The following is a 24,637-nucleotide window of genomic DNA, read 5'->3' on the forward strand; positions in this document are numbered from 1 at the left end:
TCCTAGAGACCGAATCTTGATATCGATAGGAAGAAGACTTGAAGATCCTTCTAAATGAATATAAATGAAATAAAATGGAGTTTTCTCATGTTGATGGATGACCCTAGAATGAAGAATGAAGTTTGTGTGCAAATTGCACTTAGAGCTTTCTAAGTGAGTGTGGAGAAGAGTACTAAAACTAGGGTGTTAGTCTTATAAGGATAAGCACAAAGGACCAAAATCTTGGAGAGGATTTTGGGTTGGTCTTAATTAATTATCTAAGTTATTCAGGGACCTAGGAAGACTAGGTACCTAGAAGAGACAAGCTAGGTCTCTTGAGAAGCAATGTAAGCACCCCTTGGAAAACTTACACCAGCAAATGCTTCACAACCAAACATTCTAAGAAAAGAATAACTCACCTTATTACAAGTTTATGCTTACTCTATAATAACACAACCCAAAGGACTAGCAAGACCTCTATTAATCAAATATACAATAGTATTGATAGGCTTTTTCCACATGTTGAAGGGCAACCCAACATGTAACTTTTCGAAATAGATAATACTGAGAGGGGGTGAATCAATATTCTAAAAAAATTTTCCCACAACTAGATATTATTAATTACTTTGAAACATGCATATGAAAGTAAACCAATAATATTGAATAGTAAATAAACCCATACACAAAGAGAACTCATAACAACATTATTTGTTAACTAGGGGAACCCTTGCCAATGGAAAACCCCTGTGGGGATGGTACCCACAAAATGATCCACCAAACAAAAGAATCATGTTAAGGATATTGACCCTATTAGGAGTCTATGAATTATATATAGTGTCTTAGTCCTTGTTAGAGGACTAGGCCCTATCAAAATCCTCAACCCTGTTAGGAGTTGCTTCAACCTTATTAGGAGTTGGTATTACAATCACAACTATGTGCAAGAAGAGCCCACTACCTTAACATGCAATTATACAATATATTTCCTTTATACAAAAGAGATAGATATAAAAACTTATTAATTGTTTATTGTCATGCTTTGCATAGTCTGATCTAACATCATAATTCACATCACAAATCTCTCAGATAACTTCACATGACAAAAAGATAGTTTGCATATATATCATAGACTTCAAATATTCAGATATATTGCATATCAGACACTTCACATTACTTCACATAGAGTAACTCTTCATTTATACCATTTCTTTTCACAAAACTCTTGTAGAGTCATCTTAATGCAAATACATGTTACACTTACTTAGGGTAAATATCTAGGATTTCATCCCTACAAACATAAGCCATTATTTCGTGCCAAAATAATCCCTTAACATTTTATACCTCTTTTCTTGTTATACTTTGTTCTACTTTGCATAGTGTTTTTACTAGTGTTTAGCATGTAACTCTATCCGTACTATTTGTACTAGCTTGAAAACTTAGGTACATCATAATGACACTTTGATATACCCTCCCTTTACTTTTCATGTTCCAAATGTCTCTATAACTTTTTCTAAACCAAAAACAATCTCGACGCTATCTATAAAATTGTCTAACACTTAGATAATTTACTATCTCTGACTATAGAACCTTTAGTAGTATATATCATCCTTACATCCTGAAATGCATGTTGCCATAAATGACAACCATAACTTACCTTACCTAGCCATATTGCCAACAACAACCTCATGCTCCTTGCATGCTCCATTATTGTCTTGTTCATGCATTCATCCACTCCATTTTCTTATGGAGTCCTTGGTATAATTTATTGTCTATGAATACCACTAGTAGAGCAATAATCTTCAAATTCATTGCAACAATACTCACCACCATTATTATATCTAAGATATTTTAATCTTTTACTAGTCTTATTTTAAACCAAGTATTTGAGTTTCTTAAAAGTTTGAAATATGTCTGATTTCTATCTAAGGAAATAAACTCATATTTTTGTAGTTGTGTTATCAATGAATGTAACATAATAATGAGAGCCACCAAGGGAAGATACACAAACTTGTCCCCATACATCTATATGTGCAAGCTGTAATTTTTCAATTTTCTTTTCCTTCTCACTCTTCACAAAACTCACTCTCTTTTATTTTCCATACACACAACTTTCATAAAAATCCATATTGACACATTTCAAACCTAATAAGACTTTCTTTGAATGAAGTAATTTCATACCTTTCTCATTCATGTGCCCAAGTCATTTGTGTCATAGTGTTTTATGAGAATCTACAATAACTATTTGTTCTTCCTGCTCAACTACAACAACTATTTGTTCTTCCTGCTCAACTACAACAACTATTCTTGAACATTCATTTTTTCTTTGAAATAATTAAAGTAGAAGGAACAATATGACCTATAGAAAGATATAAGGTGTCTTGTTTCACACGTTTTTCCATTATAAGAGAACCTTTTGAAACCTTTCAATTTTTACCATCAAAAGTAACTGTGCAACCCTCATGACCTAGTTTCCCTGCTGAAATAAAATTTCTACTTAGCCTTGGAACATGTCTTACCTCATGTAGTAGCCAATGACTCCCATTTTGCAACTTAATTTTAAATTTTTGCTTTCCAACAATCTGACAAGGTTCATTAGCCTCCAAATAAACAACCCCAAAATCCCTGTAGACATAATCAATAAAATAACCTCTATGGGGTGTAGCATGAAATGAAGCCTCAGAATCTAAAACTCGAGAATCATCAACACTTTCTAAAGAAAAAAGCAAAGCATCCTCTTTGAATTTTTTACTTACCATATTTTCCTCCTTGTTCCTTTTTGGTTTATCTCCTTCATTATTCTTTTCAATCCAATGATCTTTCTTCTTATGCCTTAGTTTCTCATAGTACCTTCAATCTCTTGGTCCCTGGATTAAAACCTCTTCCCCTTTTATTTTCCTCTTGATTTTCCATGATTTCCATTATTATGCCTCTGCTTTTTGTATTCAAAACACTCCTGATGTAGATCCGCCTAAGGTTTTCCTATGAGTTTCCTTGCTTAGAATAACACCAATCACATCATCAAATTTTAGGATATTAGATCCCAAAAAAAATTACTCACAACCATTACCAAGTCATTCCAACTTTCAGGAAAAGAACACAAAATCAAGAAAGCCCTAATTTCATCATCAAAATTAACATATATAGAAGATAATTAAGTAGTAATTATATTAAACTCATTTAAATAATTTGGAACCAATCTACCTTTTTCCATCTTCATATTAAATAAATTCTTCATGACAAATACCTTGTTTGAAGCAAAGGCTTTTCATACAGTTTCACTAGGGTTTGCATGAACTCTTATGTTGTCTTTTATCTTCTAATATCAAATATCATTGATTGTGTCAGGCATAATTGAATACTTCCAAGTGTCTTTCTATCCAGAATTTTCCACTCCTCATCTATCAAAGTTCCCCATTTTTTCAATGGCCACCATAAATCCTTCTGATAAAGATTCTCCCCCATTTCCATTTTCCATAACTAAAAGTTCTGCCCATTAAACTTCACAACCTTCATCTTGTTGGCTCCTAATTTAACAAAGATTTCAACTACCAAGTAGCCAAGAAAAACTTTCATCTAAGGGAAGATATCTCCTATGATGGATACAATTTGTTTAGAACCTAGGCCAACTATAAGGCTAAACTCCTTCTTCACTTTAGGCTCTGTAAAACCAAGGTAGGTAGACCTTAGATTCATCTATATGGTACTAGTTCCTTAAACATAAATATGAATCTATATTTAGTAGATAAAATCCCCAAAACCTTCTATGCTCATGCAATAACAAAGACATAAAATAGCTAATAACATGACCTATGATATTGGCAGACTAAGTGTGGGTATCCTTCTTAGGTCTACAACATGAAACAGAAAATAATTTTGATTAATTGATTGATATCAATATAACCCACATATGAAACAACAAGAAACTTGCAGATCCTATGGCTGATCAGTTCCCTGTCCATTGGGTATTCCATATCACAACACACATCTAGCTATCTATGATCTATCCATTTAATTTATGAATCAGACATCAATGTTCTAATTGAAACTCATGCTCATCAAATCCTTCTATGAAATCTGCAACCCTGCTAAGGTATATCAAGCATTTAGATGATTCTTCTAATCAAAATAAAAACACATTAGAACATACAACCCAAAATGAGATGCAACTGGATCTATGTTCTATGCCCATAAACCATAAAATATTGTAAACAACAAAGACATGAGACAAGAATCAAAATCAAACTAACTTTCTTCTCTTTCTATTCATTCCTTTGAAAGAAGTACATTCAAGATGTATGAAAAGACTCATAAAACACACAATAGACTAGAACTATACACTAAAACTTCATTAATGTTGTCCATACAAAGAGAAAATGCTAAGGAGAATGGTGGAATCATAGCTAGAGCCTTGCTCAATAAACTAAAACCAACAAAATCCAACCCTAGAGAAAGAAAAGAGAAGAGAGTAAGTAGAAGAGGAAGAATTTTGGATCTAATTTGATGATTTCATTTGTCAACATGAAATCCTTCCATCTATTGAAGCCAAGCCTCTCTCTTCTCTCTTTAACTGAAATCTAGATCAAATCCCATCATTGTGCATAACTAACTATCAAAATATCTCCAAGAATGATGAGAATACCCTTCTTGATAAAATTTCTAATCTACTAACAAAAATGGTGCTAAAAGTTCCACCAAACTAATTTGGACGCAAAATAACATTAGCAATGAGATCCTCTCCAAGTTTGGTGAATACCCTCTTCACCGTTTGGCCACAAACTGAATCTTAACTACCCATATCAGAATGCAGTTGAAAAGAAAGCACCATAGACAAATCTAAAAATATCTCACACCCATTGATACCTCTGCAAAAACTGATTGCAAAAATGGAAAATGGACTTCGAGAGCTTTTCAACTATATATGGTAATCCTATGTTGGTCTAAAAGACATGCCAATGGCATCCATTTGAAACTCTAGATTGAAAACTAATGAGCAAGTCTTCATTATGAAAAAAATTATCCTTTTCAAAAAGTTTGAACTTTATAAATAAAATCCAATTTTATTTAAAACTTGCCTACATGTTCAAAATTGAAGGAAATAATACAAAATTATTACTTTGGAAACTTGAAATTTTTCCCTTTTTTGAATATGGGTCAAATTTGATCAATCAATAGATGACATGTGGTGACACCCTATTCATTTTTCCTAACCTCATCATCTACCACATCACCATCTAGTCAGCACCTCTGGATGGCAGACCACATCAGCACCACATGGTGCTTCATGATTGGCCCTTAGCATCTGATCAGGTCTCCACCCTAGCTAGCTTTATCTGGGCATCTGTGTCATGTGGCAACATATTGCTACATCTCATCTCTATAGCTTTGGCTTGAGACTCAATGAGATTTCACCATTTTCCATTTGTTGATGTCACTATCTTTGCCTCTAAATTCCACATGTCACCTCTAGACTCACCAATGTCACCATGTCATTGACCACCTAGATGCCACATCACCATTTGCCTACTGGGCGGCCTAGGTCCTCCATGAAATGTGTCACAATATCACTTCTTTCCAACTCTATAGCTTCCTTTGGTGAGTACACAAGATCGTGCCATGTGATGCCTCCATCTCTGTCACCTTGTTGGGTCCTACCATCACATATTGCCATATCACGTTCTCACAACTTTGATGCCTTTTCTTGTGCTAAATCATGGTTCTGACACTTGGCCATCTTGCCACCTCATCCAATTCAGCTTCCTTGGGAAATGTATCAGATGTAGCCTTGAAATTCTTCATCAGTTTGCCTTATCATTGCACCAATTGGTCAAAATTATCCTTTGGCTAACTTCAATGGACCTTGCATGAATTGATCTTGTATCTCAAAAGGCACCTCCTTTCAGACATTAACATATGGTGCATTTGGATATAAAAAGATAGAAAACACCTCTAAGGGACCAATGTGGTATTAAAACCTCCATAGTTTTTATTATTGAGAAAAACCCAAGTACAATGCCTCTAGGACATAGGCACTTTAGAACATGTTGCGGGATTTCTCCTCTAATGGTGAGCTTAAAATTGTGTAGCCTCACATCAATGAATAAGCCCCCTCTAACCGTTTGTGTGAATCCACAACCCTGAAAATGAAAGGCTTGGTAGTGGAAATAGTGATGAAATGAAGAACAACCTCTATGCCTAAAAGAGTTGAAAATGGAACTCGTACCTTCTAGCGTTGCACAAAGAAGCTTGTAACTAACCAAGTTTCAATTGTGCACTACTCTAAAAAATTTGAATTCATTTCCTACCACAACAAGATGCACACTCGTGGCCTCTGATGCTCTCACAACACACACTATCACCTTGCAATGTCATCATGTTTGATATCGCATTCCTTAATTAGTTGAATTCAATAATCATGACATACCCCCCAGGCCTAGTAGATTCTCATGGAAATTTCAACTAAGTATTTAATAAAATCACCATTTCAAAATCCTTTGTCAGTGTTTCTCTGTGTTTCTTCCACTATGTTGCATTTTCTTTCATTTAATTAGCATTTTTAGCTATTCAAAGAATAGTTAATAACCCCCCCTTAATGCATGCAACACATTCTATGAAAGCTGTAGTGAAATGCATTGAAATATCTTTGATGGAAGGAGTTAAAAGTGGTGGTTCAAATCCATTACATTCATGAGATGAGCATTGCATACTTTGACTATTCTTTCCACATCTCAACACTCTCCAATCAGGCCTTTCTTGTGCAAGATATCAATACCATGGCTCTATAAAACTATGCCTTTCTATCTTCTTTTTAGAAGTGTGGCAATGACATGAACTATGAAACTAAAACCATCAGTACAAATTAGATTGCCAAATCTAGGCCTTTCATTTATGTGCACCTCAAAATGACATTAAGAACATCCACAATCATATATGACCTGCACTCATTTATTGCAACCAATTAGCACAATGTCTCTCACTTTTGAGTGACAGGTTCACTCTTGCTAATGAAATCTCATAACATATTACCATGTGGAGGAGTTCCATAGATGTCATTTTCATTAGACTAGCCATTTTTGGAGTGGCTGCAATAATCTTGAGGCTTCCACTTCTATAACTATAGTTGAATCCCCATCAAATGTGGTACCCTAATCCTCTCTCACCACTTGCAAAATTTGTGCCACATCGCTCTTCAATGTTTAGAAGAATCATTGACTTGTGCTACTACAACCACAATCAGAAAGGGAAGACTTCACTTCACCACTAACTACCAATTTGATTCATGTGCATCCCTATGATCAAGTAACAAGGGAAAATATGCCATTCAATTGACCACAGTCCAATGATGACAATGCTCAAAAAAATTAGCATTAAACTAACTATCCCAAGGAAAAACTCACAAATCACATGTGACATATCAAAATGGACACCATGTTATATTTCCTTACAACTAGTCATTGCATTTTTTCCTTTGAAACACACTTATCTTGAAATTTATGTAAGGCTAAATAGAGAGTGCAACACAAACTTCATCACCTTCAATTAACACCATCATGTAAGGCATCCTGAAATCTATTTTTTAGATAAATGTGTCCTTGACCAATAACAAAGATAGTTATTAGGTAGAATGAAAATTTGGTAACTTGACATATATAATCATGTGTGCTCCTTGTGTGTGGGAAAATAATTTCTTTAAAAAATCTTTAGTCTTCACATTATCTTAAGAATATGATGGAATTAGTTGAACCCCTAAGAGGATATGGCCAAAAACATTTTCAAATTCAAACAACTAACTCCTAGAACACACTGATTGAAACTCCCTAATCGGATTAAAATAAATTTGGATCACTCTTTGATCACTTAAGCTCATTTTTTACTCTTTCTAATAACTATCCACTTTTTGCCGAGAACCTCTAAATCCAACCTCAAAAATTGTTGAAAATACTTGATCTAACCCTGGCACTTGGCCCACTTTCCCTCTGGTCAACAATCTTTTAGTCTACCAAATCTTGTTTCATGACAAATTTTCAATCAAAAGATATCAATTGTCAAAGGTGATCTTTTCAAACTGCCCTACAATCAAATATGTTAGAGAACAATAAAATGCATCTCGTTTTGACTTTGAAAACTAGTGAAATGACTATTTGGGAATATGAAACTAGGGTCATTAGTAGACTCTTATATGGAGAATATGAGAGTGTAATTAGGGTTTATGAATAATAATTGGGTGAATTTGGCAAGCATATGAAGTTGGATAATTAGAATTTCATAACCAGGTACACTAGCAAAATAGTGATTTTTGTGTATGGAATGACTTTGGGAAAGTGTGCAAATGGATTTTTCAGAACTTGAAAACTGCCACACTTCGAGTATTTTCAATCTAGAACATAAGGGTGCAATTAGTTAAATCCTATCTATCATATTTTCATAATTATAACATTCCAAACATGCCTATTGATCAATCTGTGTATTCAGCTACCAATAAGACTTTAGAAATTGCATTTAGAATCATGTTTGAAAACTAGTCAAATGGATTTTTCATAGGCTGAAATTCAAAACATAGCAAGTATTTGATCCCTAGAATGTAATGCAAAAGATTAATTTCTCAATAGGGTCAACTAGGTCAAAGTTATGACTATTGAAAAAGGGCTTCTCAGAATTTTGAGAAATATGCATCAGCATAACAATAGTAAACAACCAACTTTGAGGGATTCAGAACCTAGTCAAACCATATCAAAATGATTTGAAATCTAAAACATAGCTTCTCTAATATGCATAATAAACACTCCTAAAGTGGTGAGCCATGAAAATTTACTGGGTGCAAGATATTCAATTGTAAACTAGGCTTCCTATCAATGTTTAACACTTGACACTTGGGAAAAAATGTCGATTTAACAAATGTTCAAAATGGCACCTTATAGAATGACTCGAAATAGAAATTTATCATCATGAAATGAATGCATGTACTTAATGAAAGGTTTTAAACACATGAAACATATCATAGGCGTCAAAATGATAGTCAAGTACACAAGCATGAAAAGCTCTTATAGGGGCTTAATTAGATTTTTTAGAATGGCACTCATAATCAATGCTTCAATTATGAGTCCTGACACACCTTACCCTAGTTTTCCATCACTCCCAATCAACCATGAGACCTTCCTACAAAGGATAGCTAAAAACCGAAGAAAACAATGATAGTCTAGCTTTGATACCACTTGTTAGGATCAACCACAGATAGAAATAACAATTACATGCAAATATAATCAATATCAAAAAATAATAAATTGCACAAAAGAGAACACAAGACATAAGGATTTAATGTGCTTCACCCAATCCTTAGGCTTTGTCCACCAACAGAAAGGCCAATATTATTATTATCTAGTGATTACAATCTGTAATTCTTTATAGCTCAATACTGCTGCAAGAAGCTACAATCTCATCATACATTATGAAATCCCTAAACCTTAGCCATTCTATACAAGATTTTATCACTTACAAAATTAGGGTTAGAATAAGTCATCCAATAAAGACAAATAGTAGTCAACGCCTTTTACAATAGTAAAGTCATCTTTGGCTTTAGGGGCGCTACCCCTAAAATCCCTTGTGAAAATAATCTAGGGGAAACCACACTAAATAAACCTTTTAGTCTGATTAGGCTTCACATCATAACAATCGATAAGTTACTATAGAGACCGAGCTACTTAATGATTAGATCTACGTTGTTTAAAGAGTTTAAAATTTTAACTGGTACATCTAGACCTAAGGATAACTTATTCACCACCCTCCTCTCAATTATTCTAAATAATTCTAACAATTGGTATTAGAGCATTTGCTTCTTGTAAAGAAATTTTTGAAGGGACTTAAAGCTAAGGATCAAGATGTACAAAAAGGAGGTACCCAAGTTGAACAAGGAAAAGTTCCCTAAACGAAAAAGTTTGATGAAGCTTCACATTGTTGGAATTAAAGATTCAATAGTATACAATTTGGACAATGAATACATAATAGTACCTGCACCTATGAAAGCCCAGCAGATAAAGGAGAAACAAGAGTACAATCCTGCAATGTTGGAGATTGCATCTTCCATAAACTATTCAAAATTTGATGATATAAAGGACTGCAAAACTTCAAAGAATATGTAGGAAAATTTGGAAAAGATCTATGGAGGAGATAAGAATGTACTAAGAGCCAAATCATAAAGCTTGAGAATAGAGTTTGATGACATGAGGATGGTGTAAAGTGAGAACATTGCTCAATATGTTGGAAGATTCAAAGTAGTAGTTAATGCTATCAAAAGAGCTAAAGGAAAGATCGGTGATGTTGTGATAAACATGGTATTGAGAACTTTACTTCCTATTTATGCTATTAGATTTTCTTCAATACAATAACTAAGATGTACCCCTGGTAATGATCTAACCTTAGATAGTCTGATTGGTAGACTTACTACTTTTGAATTGTCAAATTTTGATAATTTTATTACCCCTATTATTGAATCTACTTTCAAGTCACAATCAGTTTACATAAGTCTAAGAAGAAGAAAGGAAAGTATGAGGATACTGAGAGTGAATCTTTTGATGATGATCTTGAAAATCTTGAAGCATTAATGGCTAGGAGAATACCAAGAGGCAAAGGAAAATTCAAGTGTAAACTTCCTATAATCTATTTTTCATGCAATAAAGTTGGTCATATTGTTGCAAGATGTTGATACTGGGATGACAATTATGAAAGGAGACACAACAATTTCAAAGGAAAAGGAGATGGAAAAGACAACAAAGGATACAAAGACTACAAAGGAAAAGATAAGAAGTCTTGTTAAATAGCTGAAGAAGAGACTGATCATGATTATGATAGTCATGATGAAGAATTTTTTTTATGTTTCTATAAAATATTATTTTGATAAAGATGAGAAAATTACACTTATTTTATATTTGAGTAAAGGTGATAGATGGATAATTGATAGTGGTTGCCCACATCACATGACAAGTGATAAAAGTAAGTTTGAAACTTTAGAACATTATAAAGGAGGTAGAGTTAAGTTTGTTAATGATGCACCATATCTTATGAAAGATAAAGGATTAATAAGATTGATTGATAAGATCATATGTGATAATACTTATTGGGTTGGTGGAGTTAACTACAATTTGTTGAGTGTAGCACAGTTGAACAGTTCAAGCTACAAAGTTAAATTTCAGCACAAGAAGGCTAAGATCTACAATGGTTCTAGTGAATTGGTTGGTAGTGGAGATTGAACCTTAGGTAACTTGTTTTATCTAGACCTATATAATGATACATTCTTGTTTGCAAAATGTGATGATATATGGTTATGGCATAAGAGGCTATGTCATGTGAATTTTGATGATTTCGTAACCATTAGTAAGATGAAGAAAGTAAGAGGATTACCAAAACTAAAGAAACATGATAATGTGTTGTGCAAACAATGTCAATTGGGAAAAATGGCAATCTCTAGTTTCAAGAGCAAGACCTAAACTTCTGATGTTATCTTAGAGTTGGATCTAAGTGACCTTTGTGGACCTATTGTAGTGCAAAGCTAATCTAGTGACAAATACTTTTTTCTATTTGTTGATGACTACTCTAGAATAATGAATATGATGTTTCTTAAAGAAAAATATGATGCATTTCAAATGTTCAAGTGGTATTTGGCTAGAGTTGAAAAGGAAACATGTAAAATATTGAAGTGTTTGAGATCTGATAGAGGAGGTAAATTCAAATATGATAAATTCAACATATTCTGCAATGATAGAAGAATCAAGAGACAAATGTTTTCACCAAAGACCCCTCGACAGAATGGTTTAACTGAAAGGAGGAATAGATTAATCATGGACTATGCTAGGACATTGATGATCGACAAAAATGTTGCACCTAAGTAGTGGAGAGAAGTTGTAAGTACAACAATTTATACCTTGAACATAGTACAAGTCAAGAAAGGAACAAGTATCACACATTTTGTGTTATGGTATGGTTATGCAGCTAATATGAAAAATTTCAAAGTTTTTTGAAGAAAATATTATATACTAAAAGAAAATAGACATGGAAAACTTGATGTAAAGAATAATAAAGTTATATTCTTAGGATATTTCACTCAGAGAAAAGCATATAAGTGTTTGAATTCTAACACCAAAAAAGTTTGGAAAGTGAAAATGTGAAACTTGAGGAATATGTAGAAAAGAATGTAAGGAAGAACCTGAAGATTATAGAAGTTCCACACACATTGATAAAGGTGATTCCAACACTTTACCTGAATTTGAGAAAAATGGTTTTGAGTAGCACTAGGTAGTACATGCCAAGTTACAACCACAACATGCCAAGCATTGGGAAATTGGTGTCAAGCATCAGGGAGAGCACGTCGATCATCAAGAAGAGTGTGTCAAGCATAAACAAGTTATTTTTGAAAAACCCAAAGAACAAGTTCAAATACATAAAATGCTACTTGACACTAATCTACAAGATGAAACTAAAGAAGAAGAAAGAAGATCCGAGCCTATATTAGCAAAATATGTGAGAAGACATCATGCTCTTAATCAAATCATTGGAGACAAAGATTTATGAGTTATGACAAGGAAAATACTGAGGAGTGATACGTGCTTACTATGTGAATTTGATCCTAAATTAGTAAATGATGCCTTGGATAATGAACATTGGATTCAAGCAATGAATGAAGAGATTGAGCAGATAGAGAAGAACAAAACCTAGTCATTGGTACCTAGACTAAAGGAAAAGAATGGTATTGGTATAAAGTGGGTATTTAGAAACAAGATGAATGGAAAAGGTGAAGTAACAAGAAATAAAGCAAGAATAGTTTGTAAGGGATATGCACAAGAAGAAGGAATTGACTATGGGGAGATATTTTCCCATGTTGCAAGACTAGAAGGAGTGAGAACTCTACTTGCATATTGTGTTTACAAAGTATTCAAAGTATACCTGATGGATGTCAAGTATGCATTTCTGAATAGAATTTGGGAAGAAGTCTACATTGAACAACTTGAAGGATTTGTTGACCCAAACATAAGAGATATGGTATGTAAGCTGCACAAAGAACTATATGGATTGAAAAAAGCCCTTAAAATATGGTATGAAAGGTTGCACACATATTTGGTGAAGATTGGTTTTGCAAGGACAAATGAAAAAGGAAATATATACTTGAAGACTAAATCTGAAAAAGGGATATTGTTAGCAGAGATATTTATGGTTGATACCAAATTTAGAGGAAAATATGCATTGTGTAAATCTTTTGCAGATAAAATGAGGCAAAATTTTGAGATGTCTATGTTTGGAGAGATCAAATTATTTTTTGGTCCACAAGTGTATCAAATGAAGAAAGGTATCAACATTACACAATCAAAGTATATCAAGGAGATATTAAAATGTTTTGGTATGGAAGTCTAAACACCAATTGGAACAACTATGGCTACTGGACAAAATATTTCAAAGAATGATGACTCTACTAATGTGAATCAAATCTTATATATATCAATGATTGGAAAGTTACAATATTTTATTCATATCAAACTAGATATTACACTAGCAGATAGGATTGTTGCTAGATTTTTTACAAATCCTAACTTGAGAATCACCTGATGTTTGTGAAAAGAATACTGAGATGTCTAAAAGGAAGAGAGGATTATGGATAATATTACAAAAGAGTGACAAGTTTGAATCGAGAGCATATAATGATGTAGATTGGGATGGAAATGTTAATGATAGAAAGAGTACAAGTGGTGGAGCTTTCTTTCTAGGAAAGAGATTAGTTTCATGGACAATCAAGAAGCAAAATTACATCTTCCAATCTACAACTAAAGCTAAATATGTAGTGGTAGCATTTTATTGTTCTAACATAGAGTGGATCAAATAATTTTTGAAATGAATGAAGGAAGATATCATTGAACCCATTGTTATATTATGTGATAACACAAGTTCTATAAACATATCTAAAAATTGTGTGATGCATACCAAGACCAAGCATATTGTTATCAAGTATCATTACTTGAGAGAGTTGGTACAAGACAAAGAAGTGATTTTGGAGTATGTAAATACAAAGGAATAGATAGCTAAAAGTTTCACAAAATCTTTACCTAAGGATGCACATGAATATCTAAGAGGTAAATTATGGGTGATTCCCCTAACTGAGGCTACCTAAGATAAGATGGATATCTACATCAAATGTTTTGATTGAAATATCTTACAAATTGATGCATAAGGACACACTTTAGGACCTACCTAAAGTTATGAAGAAAGAAGCGCAAGATATAGAATTGTTAATAAGAAAGATGATAGAAGAAGAACCTACTTCATAACTGACCAAGAGATATCTAAATATTGAAGATGTATGACACAAAATCAACTGAAGATGTTCAAGTGTCTTTGGCATTGTTGTCAAAGAGGGCGAGATTATACAATTATCATATGAAAAGGTAAAAAGGGAGAGATTATAGATGAAATAAGTCATACATGAAAGAGGGAGAATTTTAGAAGTTACCATCAATAGTGAAAAAGGGGGATAGATTGTGATGCAATTATCACATTAGAGGATGTATATCAAAGAGGCAGTTTATGTTCTAATATGAAATCGTCAGATGTTACAATTGATGTCTAGAGGTGTTACATATCAGAACTGCATGAATGGGAATTAGAATGAAATTAAGGATATTGATGAAGATCTATTACTAAACATAGAGGGAGTTGATTAAAGAAAGTCAAGGGTTTTGGATTGTATGGTAACTAGAGGTGTTGTCGTCAATGCCAAAGAAGGAGATTTTTGGAAACTACAATTGGAATAATCATTATGTTGTCATTGATGTCAAACCTTATTGGTGAGATAGTTTCTACTTGAGTGGAGTTCCATATCAAGATGATTGATGAAGAGGATTTGAGAAGAAGAGATAACAAGAAGACCTAGTGGAATAGTTGAGTTATGTGGAACTACAATAGGAACTTCATCAGTTGAACTTTGACAAGATAATGTGTTGTTTAATCATAACACTAAGTGGAGAAGATAATTGTGTCAAATCTTAGAAGAGATGATCAATGAAGGACCAAATACATAGGCTAAACCAAGCTTCAAAGTAGAATATTAAGGAACTTATAGTTGAAGGTGAGTTGTGCTAGTGTCAACCAAGTGAATAGTAGAAGTTGAGAAAATATAGTGTTGATTGAGCATAAGTAAAGACTAGGTATTAGACAATTTGGACTAAGAGAAAAAAATATAAGCTGAGCAAGATAGTTAGTATTGATAGAGTTATCTAGTGATGACTGAGGCTGAAGAACACACTACTAGTCGAGTGTCAGGATTTGTTAATTTGTGAAGGCAATGAGATTTCAAGATGACTATTTGAATTCTTGAAATATGTAAACTGTTTTGAAGATAAGGATAGATGAGATAAAACATTTAATATTTGAGAAACTATGTTTGAGAATTTCTAGGCATGGATTCAAATAGAAGTTTTGAGAAGTTTCTAGGAAGGAAGAAGATGAACAAGAAGGTGGGTAGATTCATTGCATGTGTTGAATCTGGTCATAACCCTAGCTAAGATCAATGGTGGTGTTTAAGAAGAAAAAGATCAAAGCTACCTATTTAAGGAGGCATAAAGATTAGTCTAATGAGAGAAGAGGTTAGAAATTGCTAATTTTGTTGACTAACAAAATAGAGAAGAAGGCTGAGAAGAAAGAGCAGAGCAGAGGTGAAGGGTGATTTCTTGAAGTATTTTCCAAGAAGATCAGAGACAATGATAGAGATATGAATGGATTCTAGTCAATGACTTAGAAAATGAGCTACATTGTGATATGTATTTGCAAAGTGGGTTGTATTCATTGGATCAACCTGTTGTTACTTTCTAACCATTGTATCAATTAAAATCCTTTAATCAAGGTTGACCTAATAGTTATTTTTAAATCCTTTAATCAACGTGACATTCTAATGGAATATTCTTAAGTCCTCTAACAAGGCCACTCCTAACAAGGTGATTACATCTTTTAACAAGGTCACACCTAACAATGTGTATTGTAATCTTTAATAGTGTTGGCTCCTAATAGTGCTCACTTCAAAAAAGTGAAAATTTGGTGACATGTTAATGGTGGTTTTTCTTAATTTGGGTTTCCATGTTAAATGTTGGTGTCTTACTTGTGTGGATATTATTTGATAATTTTTATTTTTTAATGTTTTTCATTTTGAAAGTTAGTGATTATTGGGATAGTGGACTGCAACTTTATGTTACTGATAAGTTACTATAGAGACTAAGCTACTTAATGATTAGATCTAAGTTTTTTGAAGAGTTTAAAATTTTAATTGATACATCTAGATCCAAGGATAACTGATTCAACCACCCCCCCCCCCCCCCCCCCCCGGAAAGTCTCAATTATTCTAAATTATTCTAACAATATAGTCATCAGGGTACATAGGTTGGATTTTAGTTCACAATCTCCAATAATAAGAAATGTGCACTATAATATAGGACTGGCCCTCAAACAATTAATTATTAGATACATAATATAGGAGATAACATTATGCGGCTCTAGTATAGGTCAACATGTTAACCATCTACCTATATCCAAGAGCATGTAAGCTAACTCCTAAATATAGAACCTTACTAAATCAAATACCAAACATCACATGAAGAACAATAGAGGAAATCAACACCTGAGAAGTTGAAGCATAACTTCCACCAGTTGTAACATTAAATTGTGAACACTTAGCATAATGTTCCAAGATAGGTATGCACTATGAATCCAATCTCATGGAATTTGGAAAGGACAAACAAGAGTTAACCAAATCAAGTTGTCAGACAAGTAACTAAAAATAGAAAACATCAAATATTTTATTGGGTGATGCAAGATTGCCAATAGCCCAAAGATGATACTACATCACTTCTCCAAGAAAGTGGATATCCCACCATAGACATCACTCAAAATAAAGAATACAAATTTTTGGAACATGAGAACACTTTACAAGAACCTACCCAAATGACTCTACAAATGGAAGGATTTATAAAATACCTATACAATGCGAATATGTTGGAGAAAATTATTCAAGAAAACAAAGTTGAGACCTTTATGAGATTTATTTATGGGATAATTACAACTCTGCTCAAATCTGATGATTTTTTTCTCTGTAAAAATGTCATCAAAGCCACAAATTCTAATAATATGGCTAATAATACATCAAACAGATGAAAGACAACTTTTAGTGGGTCTTCTACATCAATTCATGCACCAGCCTCTCAACAAGTGTTAGGATTAACCATGGACATGCAAATATAACCACTATTAGAACATAATAAATCACACAAAAGAGAACACAAGAAACAAAGATTTAATGTGGTTCACCCAATCCCTAAGCTATGACTACCAACAACAGGTCCACTAGTATTATTATCCAATGATTATAATCTGTAATTCCTTATAGCTCAATACCACCACAAGAAGCTACAATCTCATCATACATTATGAAATCCCTAACCCTAATCCATTTTATACAATGTTTTTTGTCGCCTATAAATTAGAACTAGAAAAAGTCATCCAAGAGAAAAATAGCAACCAACACCTTTTACAATAGTAGAGTAATTTTTTGGCTTCAGGGGTGTTGCCCTCAAAAACCCTTGCGAGGGCATTTCCCCTCAACCCCACCCTATACTGCGATAAGGAGTGCACCTGGGGTGTTTCCCTAGGATCCCACAAGGGGCGCTACCCCTTGACCCCATATTGGGGTACTTCTCCCAAACTCCCATAGAAATAATCTATGGGGAAACCACGTTGAATAAACCTCTTAGTTTGATTAGGATCCATATCACAACAATGTCCCACTTGAAGATTGATCTAACTCCACAATAATAACCTCCCACTTGGAGACTGATCATAGCACTGCTAAACCTATAGCTCCTATTGGAATATCAAACCATCCTAGACTCTGTAGTTCTTTTATATGTTCAGTCTAGAAGGCCAACTTAAGCTAAAGAGGAGTTCAACTTCTCCCTTATCACTACCTTGGTAAAAATATTAGTTGAATTATAATCTATATGTATCTTCTCCATCTTTAATTTTCCATCATAAAAAAATGACCGAATGAGATGGTACCACGATTGTATGTATTTTATCTTTGAATGTAGAGTAGAATTCTTTGCAAGGTGAATGACACTCTAGCTATTTGTAAAAAACTAATTATCCCTCTGTGGGTGTCCCCATTCTTCCATGAAGAATTGAAGCTATATCATCTCCTTGGTTGCCTCTATAGCAGCAATATACTTTGTCTCTATAGTAGATAAAGCATTAACCTTTTGTAAATAAGAAATCCAACTCACTGTTGTCCCACCAATACTAAATGCATAACATATAGTACTTTATCTTGTATCAATATCCCCTGCCAAATATGAGTCAAGATATCCCTATAAGCTAGTAGTAGAGCCCCCAAAATGTAAACACTTACTGGATGTTCCTCTTAAATATTGGAGAATCCATTTAACTACATTCCAATGCTCAATCCCTAAATGAATCATATACCTGCTAACAAGTCCCACTAAATTTACAAGCTCTAGCCTAGTACATAACATAACATACATTAAACTTCCTACAGCTAAAGCATAGGGTACCATGAACATCTTAGCCTACTCTTCTAGCATCTTTCAACATATTTCCTTAGTCAATTTTAAATGACCAGGTAAAGGTGTGTTGATGGCTTTAGTATTCTCCATAGAGAAATGCTATAACACCTTCTCAATATAATTAGCTTGAGATAATGTCAATTTTATGTGCCTCCTACCTATGAAAATTTTCATACTAGGGATTTGTTTTGATGTTCCCAAATCCTTCACAACAAATAAATGTGCTAACTATTCTTTTAACCCCTTAATGTGATCCATGTTAGACCCATATACAAGCATATCATTAACATATAAACATAAAATAATGTAGTTTTCATGATCTAACCTCTTAAAATAAACACAATGGGTAGAATGACACTGAATGTAACCATGCTCATGCATAAAATTGTCAAAATTAAGATACCATTACCAAGGTGCTTGCTTCAAGCCATATAAACTTTTCTTCAATCTGCAGACTAAGTTCTCCTTACCTTTGACCTCAAATCCTTGTGGTTGTACTAGATATATTTCTTCATCCAAATCACCATGAAGAAAAGTTGTTTTAATGTCAAGCTACTCCAAACGCAAATCTTTAGTAGCCACAATACTTAAAATGATGTGAATAGAAGTCATTTTAACAATAAGAGAAAATATCTCATCAAAATCAATGTCCTTTTTTTGTTCAAATCCTTTTACAACTAAATTGGCTTTAAATGTTTTCTTACCTCCATCCTCTTCTTTCAACCTATAAATCCATTTATTTTGTAAAGCTTTTTTACCTGTAGACAACTTGCATAAATCTCATGTTTGATTTTTTAGCAAGGAGTCCATTTCTTCTTTTATTGCAAACTCCCATTGAATGTTTGTATCCACCTACATAGCTTCATCATAACATTCAAGTTCACCAACATCTATTAATAAAATAGAATACAAAGAGGGAGAAAATATTTATGGAGGTCTACTTAGCCTTTTTTATCATCCAACATTCACTAGGAGGTGTGGTATTTGTTGTTGTGGTTGTTGCAAACCATGAGGAACTATTGGAACATCATCTTTTGGAGTATCATCCAGTAGTACATAATCATTTTATTTCTTCTCATGTTGCTACAGTAGATCTTTATAAAACACTTTCTCATTGAATATGACATCCTTTTTTAAAATTTTATGATTTTCAAAATCCCAAAGCCTATAACCAAGTTTATCAATGCCATATCCAACAAATATATATTTATTTGACTTTGCTTCCATCTTGGTTCTATTTTTAGAAGCTATATGTGAAAAAGCTTCACAATAATGGTTTTGAGAAAATAATAACTCACCTTCTTACCACTCCATTCTTCCTTTGGAATACCACAACCCAAAAGAGTAGAGAGAATTCTATTAATCCAATAGTCAACAATATTGACAGCCTCCGCCCACATGATTAAGGGCATCCTAGAATGCAACCTCATGCCCCTTGCATGCTTCATTATTGTCTAGTTCATGTGTTCAGCCATTTCATTTTCTTGTGGAGTCCTTGGAACAATTTTCTCTCTATGAATAACATTAGTGGAGCAATAATCTTCAAAATTCATAACTACAATACTCACTACCATTATTAGAACTAAGACATTTTAATCTTTTACCAATCTCATTTTCAACCAAGTATTTCCATTTCTTAAAATTTTGAGATACATTAGATTTTATTTAAGGAAATAAACCCATACTTTTCTAGTTGCATCATCAATGAATATAACATAATAATGAGAGCCACTAAGGGAAGATACCTAAGCTAGTCCTCATACATCTATGTGCACAAGTCCTAATTTCTCATTTCTCTTTCCCTTCCCACTCTTCACAAACCTCACTCTCTTTTGTTTCCCATAGACACAACTTTAATAGAAATCTATATTGACACATTTCATACCTAGTAAAACTTTCTTTGAATGAAGTAATTTCATACCTTTCTCACTCATGTGCCCAAGCCTATTGCACCATAGCGTTTGTATCAGAATCTACAACAACTATTTGTTCTCCTGCTCAACTACAATAATTTTTATTGAGCATTCATTTTTCTTTGAAATAATTAAAGTAGAAGGAACAATATGACTTTTACAAATATATAAGGTGCCTACTTTCACACCTTTTGCTGCTATAAGGGAACCTTTTGAAACCTTACAACTTTTTCATTAAAAGTAACTATGCAACCCTCATCACCCAGTTGCCTTACTGAAGTTAACTTCCTACTCAGCCTTGGAACATGTCTTAAGTCTTGCAGTAGCTAATGATTCTCATTCTACAACTTAATCTTAGTTTTTCCTTTTCCAACAATCTGATAGGGTTCATTATCCCCCAAATAAATAAGCCCAAAATCCCCTTGGATATAATCTAGGAAATAACCTCTATGGGGAGTAGCACAAAATGAAGCCCCTGAATCTAAAACCCATGAATCATCAACATTATCTAAAAAAAGAAGCAAAGCATCCTCCTTTGACTTATTACTTACCATATTTTCCTCCTTGTTCCCTTCTTATTTTTCTCTTTCATTATTCTTTCGAGTCCAAAAATCTTTATTCTTATGCCTTGGTTTTCCACATTACTAATAATCTCTTGGTCCCTTTGGATTGAGACCTATTTCCCTTTGATTTTTCTCTTGATTTCCTATGATTTCCATAATTGTTTCACCTCTCAATTGTTTACCTATGCTTTGTGCATTCAAAAAACTTCCTGATGTAGATCCGCCTAAGATTTTTCTATGGATTTCCTCACTCAAAATAACACTAATCACATCATCAGATTTTAAGGTATTAGACCCAAAAACATAATTACTCACAACCATGACCAAGTCATTCTAGCTTTCTGGCAAAGAATAGAAAATAAAGAGAGCCCTAATTTCTTCATCAAAATTAATATTCACAAATGATAACTAACTAGTAACCATACTAAAATCATTTAAATGATTGGCAATAGGACCACCTTTTGCCATCTTCATATTAAATAAATGATTCATGAGAAATGCCTTGTTTGAAGTAGAGAGCTTTTCATACAACCTTGCTAGGATTTCTATCAACTCTTTCATCATCTTTTCTTTTGTAATATTAAAAGCCACTGATTGTGCTAGGTATAAATGAATACTTCCAAGTGTCTTTCAATCCAAAATCGCCTAGTCCTCATCTCTCATTGTTGTCTCTTTCTTGGATTTTCCTTGTAATGGCCACCATAAGTCCTTCTGATAAAGATAGTCCTCTGTTTGCATCTTCCATAATTAAAACTTCTACCCATTAAACTTCTCAACCTTCAGCTTACCCTCATCTGCCATTACTCTTACTCAACTGCAAGACTCCCACTCAATTGTGAGACCTTCCTATAGAGGATAGCTAAAACAAATGATTACACCTTTCTTTGATACCACTTGCTAGGATTAACCATAGATAGAAGTAAAAATTACAAGAAAATATAACCAATATCATAAAATAATAGATCACATAGAAGAGAACACAAGACACAAAGATTTAATGTGGTTCACCCAATCCCTAGGCCATGTCCACCAACAACAAGTCCACTATGATTATTATCGAGTGATTACAATTTGTGGTCCCTTATAGCTCAATATCACCTCAAGAAGCTACAATCTCATCATACATTATGAAATACCTAACCTTAATTCATTTTATATAATCTTTTTGCCAATTACAAAATTACGGCTAGAATAATTCATCCAATAGGAAAATAGTAGCCAACGCCTTTTACAATAGTAGAGTCATTTTTTTGGCTTCAGTGGCACTGCCCCCAAAAGCTGTAATGCCCTACCATGTGACTCAAAAGAAGTTAACCTAAAATTTTACTAAATTTTTCAAACATTTTTTTTATAAAAAAAAAAGTTAATAACTTAACAACAACAGTTATAACATAGCAGAAGCAATTAACATTCACATAAACACATACCATAAAATAGATTACAACTCTTAAGGGTCCCATGACATTGAATTTGATTTAAGTTTAATTAATAATAAATATAATATATAATAAATCCACATCAAATAATAATATACCACTATGAATCCATTTAAATAATATACAATTATATATGATGCCACTTGGCAATAAACAAAATGTACAATCATCTACTGTACAAGTCACAAGGTATGAAAGGTTGAAATAATATACATCATGAAATAAATTACATCATCTCTTAAGATCTTATGAAATCAAATACAATACAATAGTACAACCATCCATCATAGAAATACAAGAACGAATAGAAAGGAACATCTGCACAAACACATCTAGCAACGACATCCAATGGTCAGATCTCAATGGTATAAGAAAAAGCACTATCACCTGACCTTGTAAAACCTAAATGGTCCACTCCAACAACGCTAAGAAGATAAAATCAAGTCCCAAATAGGCTAATAAACTAGAAAGTGAAAACCAATAGCTAAGTTCAAGGAATCACCTGAAAGAAATCTAATTCAAAGGGTACAAGTATCAACTAATCCCAGAGGCAACAATGACACATAGGAAATGTTGAATCTAAGACTACTTTTGACTATTTTGTGTCAACACACTTAAGATGTTTACTAAGTTCATGCCAAGCTAGTAACACATGCTAAGTAAAATATGTATAGATGTCGAGTAAATAGTTGATGCCAAGCTACAATGTATGTCGAGCCAAAGAAGTCAACAAGTGCCAAGTTAACTTTAGGTGCCGAGAAATCTTCAGGTGCCCAGTGAAGTTCAAGTGCTGAGCAAAGTATAGGTGTCGAGTCACTATAGAAGCTAAGTGGAATAGAATTGCTATAGGAGCTAAGTGATCCAATTTTTCTATATGAGTGAAGCATCAGAAACTAGTATGTGTCGAGTAACACAGAAATCAGCATATGAGTTTGTGCCTTCACAAACTTAGTTGTAAACTATTTTGGGAACCAACATGGGATAAATCTCGAAGGATCTTGAAGATAAAAATGAATCTTTCACATTATCTATGCAATTAGCATGTAGCCAATAATAAAAATGGAGAAGGCATGCAACCAATAAGAAAAGTGCATGAGTTAAGCGAGAAATGAAGAATGAATATGGATCATAGATTCATACCTAACCCTAAGTCTTCAAAATCTTTAAAAGGAGGATGAAACCCCACTATATGCATGGATGAATGAAGAGTATGGGTGAACTATAGAAAAATTCAAAAGGGTTAGAGACTTGGTGAAGAATAGAGCAACATTTTAGAATCCAATTGTTGAAGAACAGAGTATCAAAACATCGTAGAGTGATAAAGCAGAACAAGGATATGGAATCAGCAATTGAAGATTGCAAAGATATCAGATCAAATATTTTCTAATACTATCTAGCAATTGTATTAGATATGAAAATCCTATGGACTTAGGTTTGTCTAGCATCCATTTGTAAATACTTTAACAGGGTGGCATTCCAAGAGAATGTACTAAAGTCCTTTAACCAGGCCTACTTTTAGCAAGGTAGTGAAATCCTTTAACCAAGTCACTTTTTATAGAGTGTAAAGTCTTCAACAGGACATGCCTTTCATAGGGTAGACCATTGGAAGTGGTCAAACATTGTAACCTTGAATAGTTACACATTGTTGCAATGATATTTTGTGGCTTTCATCTCCACCCTAGTTTTACCTTCTCATTTTTAGAGGGTTTTTGGGTTAACAAATCTTGTGTTATCTATTTTCATGGATGTCTTTACTTTCATGTTTATTAGATGGATTAGATGCATGTGAATGTTTTCATTTAAAAAGGTTTTAGAGGTTGAATTTATATACTTTTGATTCACCCCTCCCCCAAGAAGTTTATCTTCCCACTATTTAATTCCAACAATTGGTATCAAAGCTAAGTTCTCACATGGAGCCTTGCAACTTGGAGAAAAGATCTAAAAATGGAAGTCTACAAACTTGGGAAGATTATAGAGAATCAAGCAATTAACATACAACTTGCTTTACATGCTTTGGAAGAAGCTAGAGGAGAACTAAGGAAATCCTTAAAAAGAAGTAAAGAGATTGTCATAGCTGAAAATGACACACAGTACATGGAGATTGACACCTCAAATCTATTTTCAAATGGAGATTCTAAAGAGTTTGATGC

The sequence above is a fragment of the Cupressus sempervirens genome, chromosome 4 (genome assembly GCF_028749045.1).
Source record: "Cupressus sempervirens isolate cs-2001-9-10 chromosome 4, ASM2874904v1, whole genome shotgun sequence".
NCBI classification, from domain to species: Eukaryota; Viridiplantae; Streptophyta; class Pinopsida; order Cupressales; family Cupressaceae; genus Cupressus; species Cupressus sempervirens.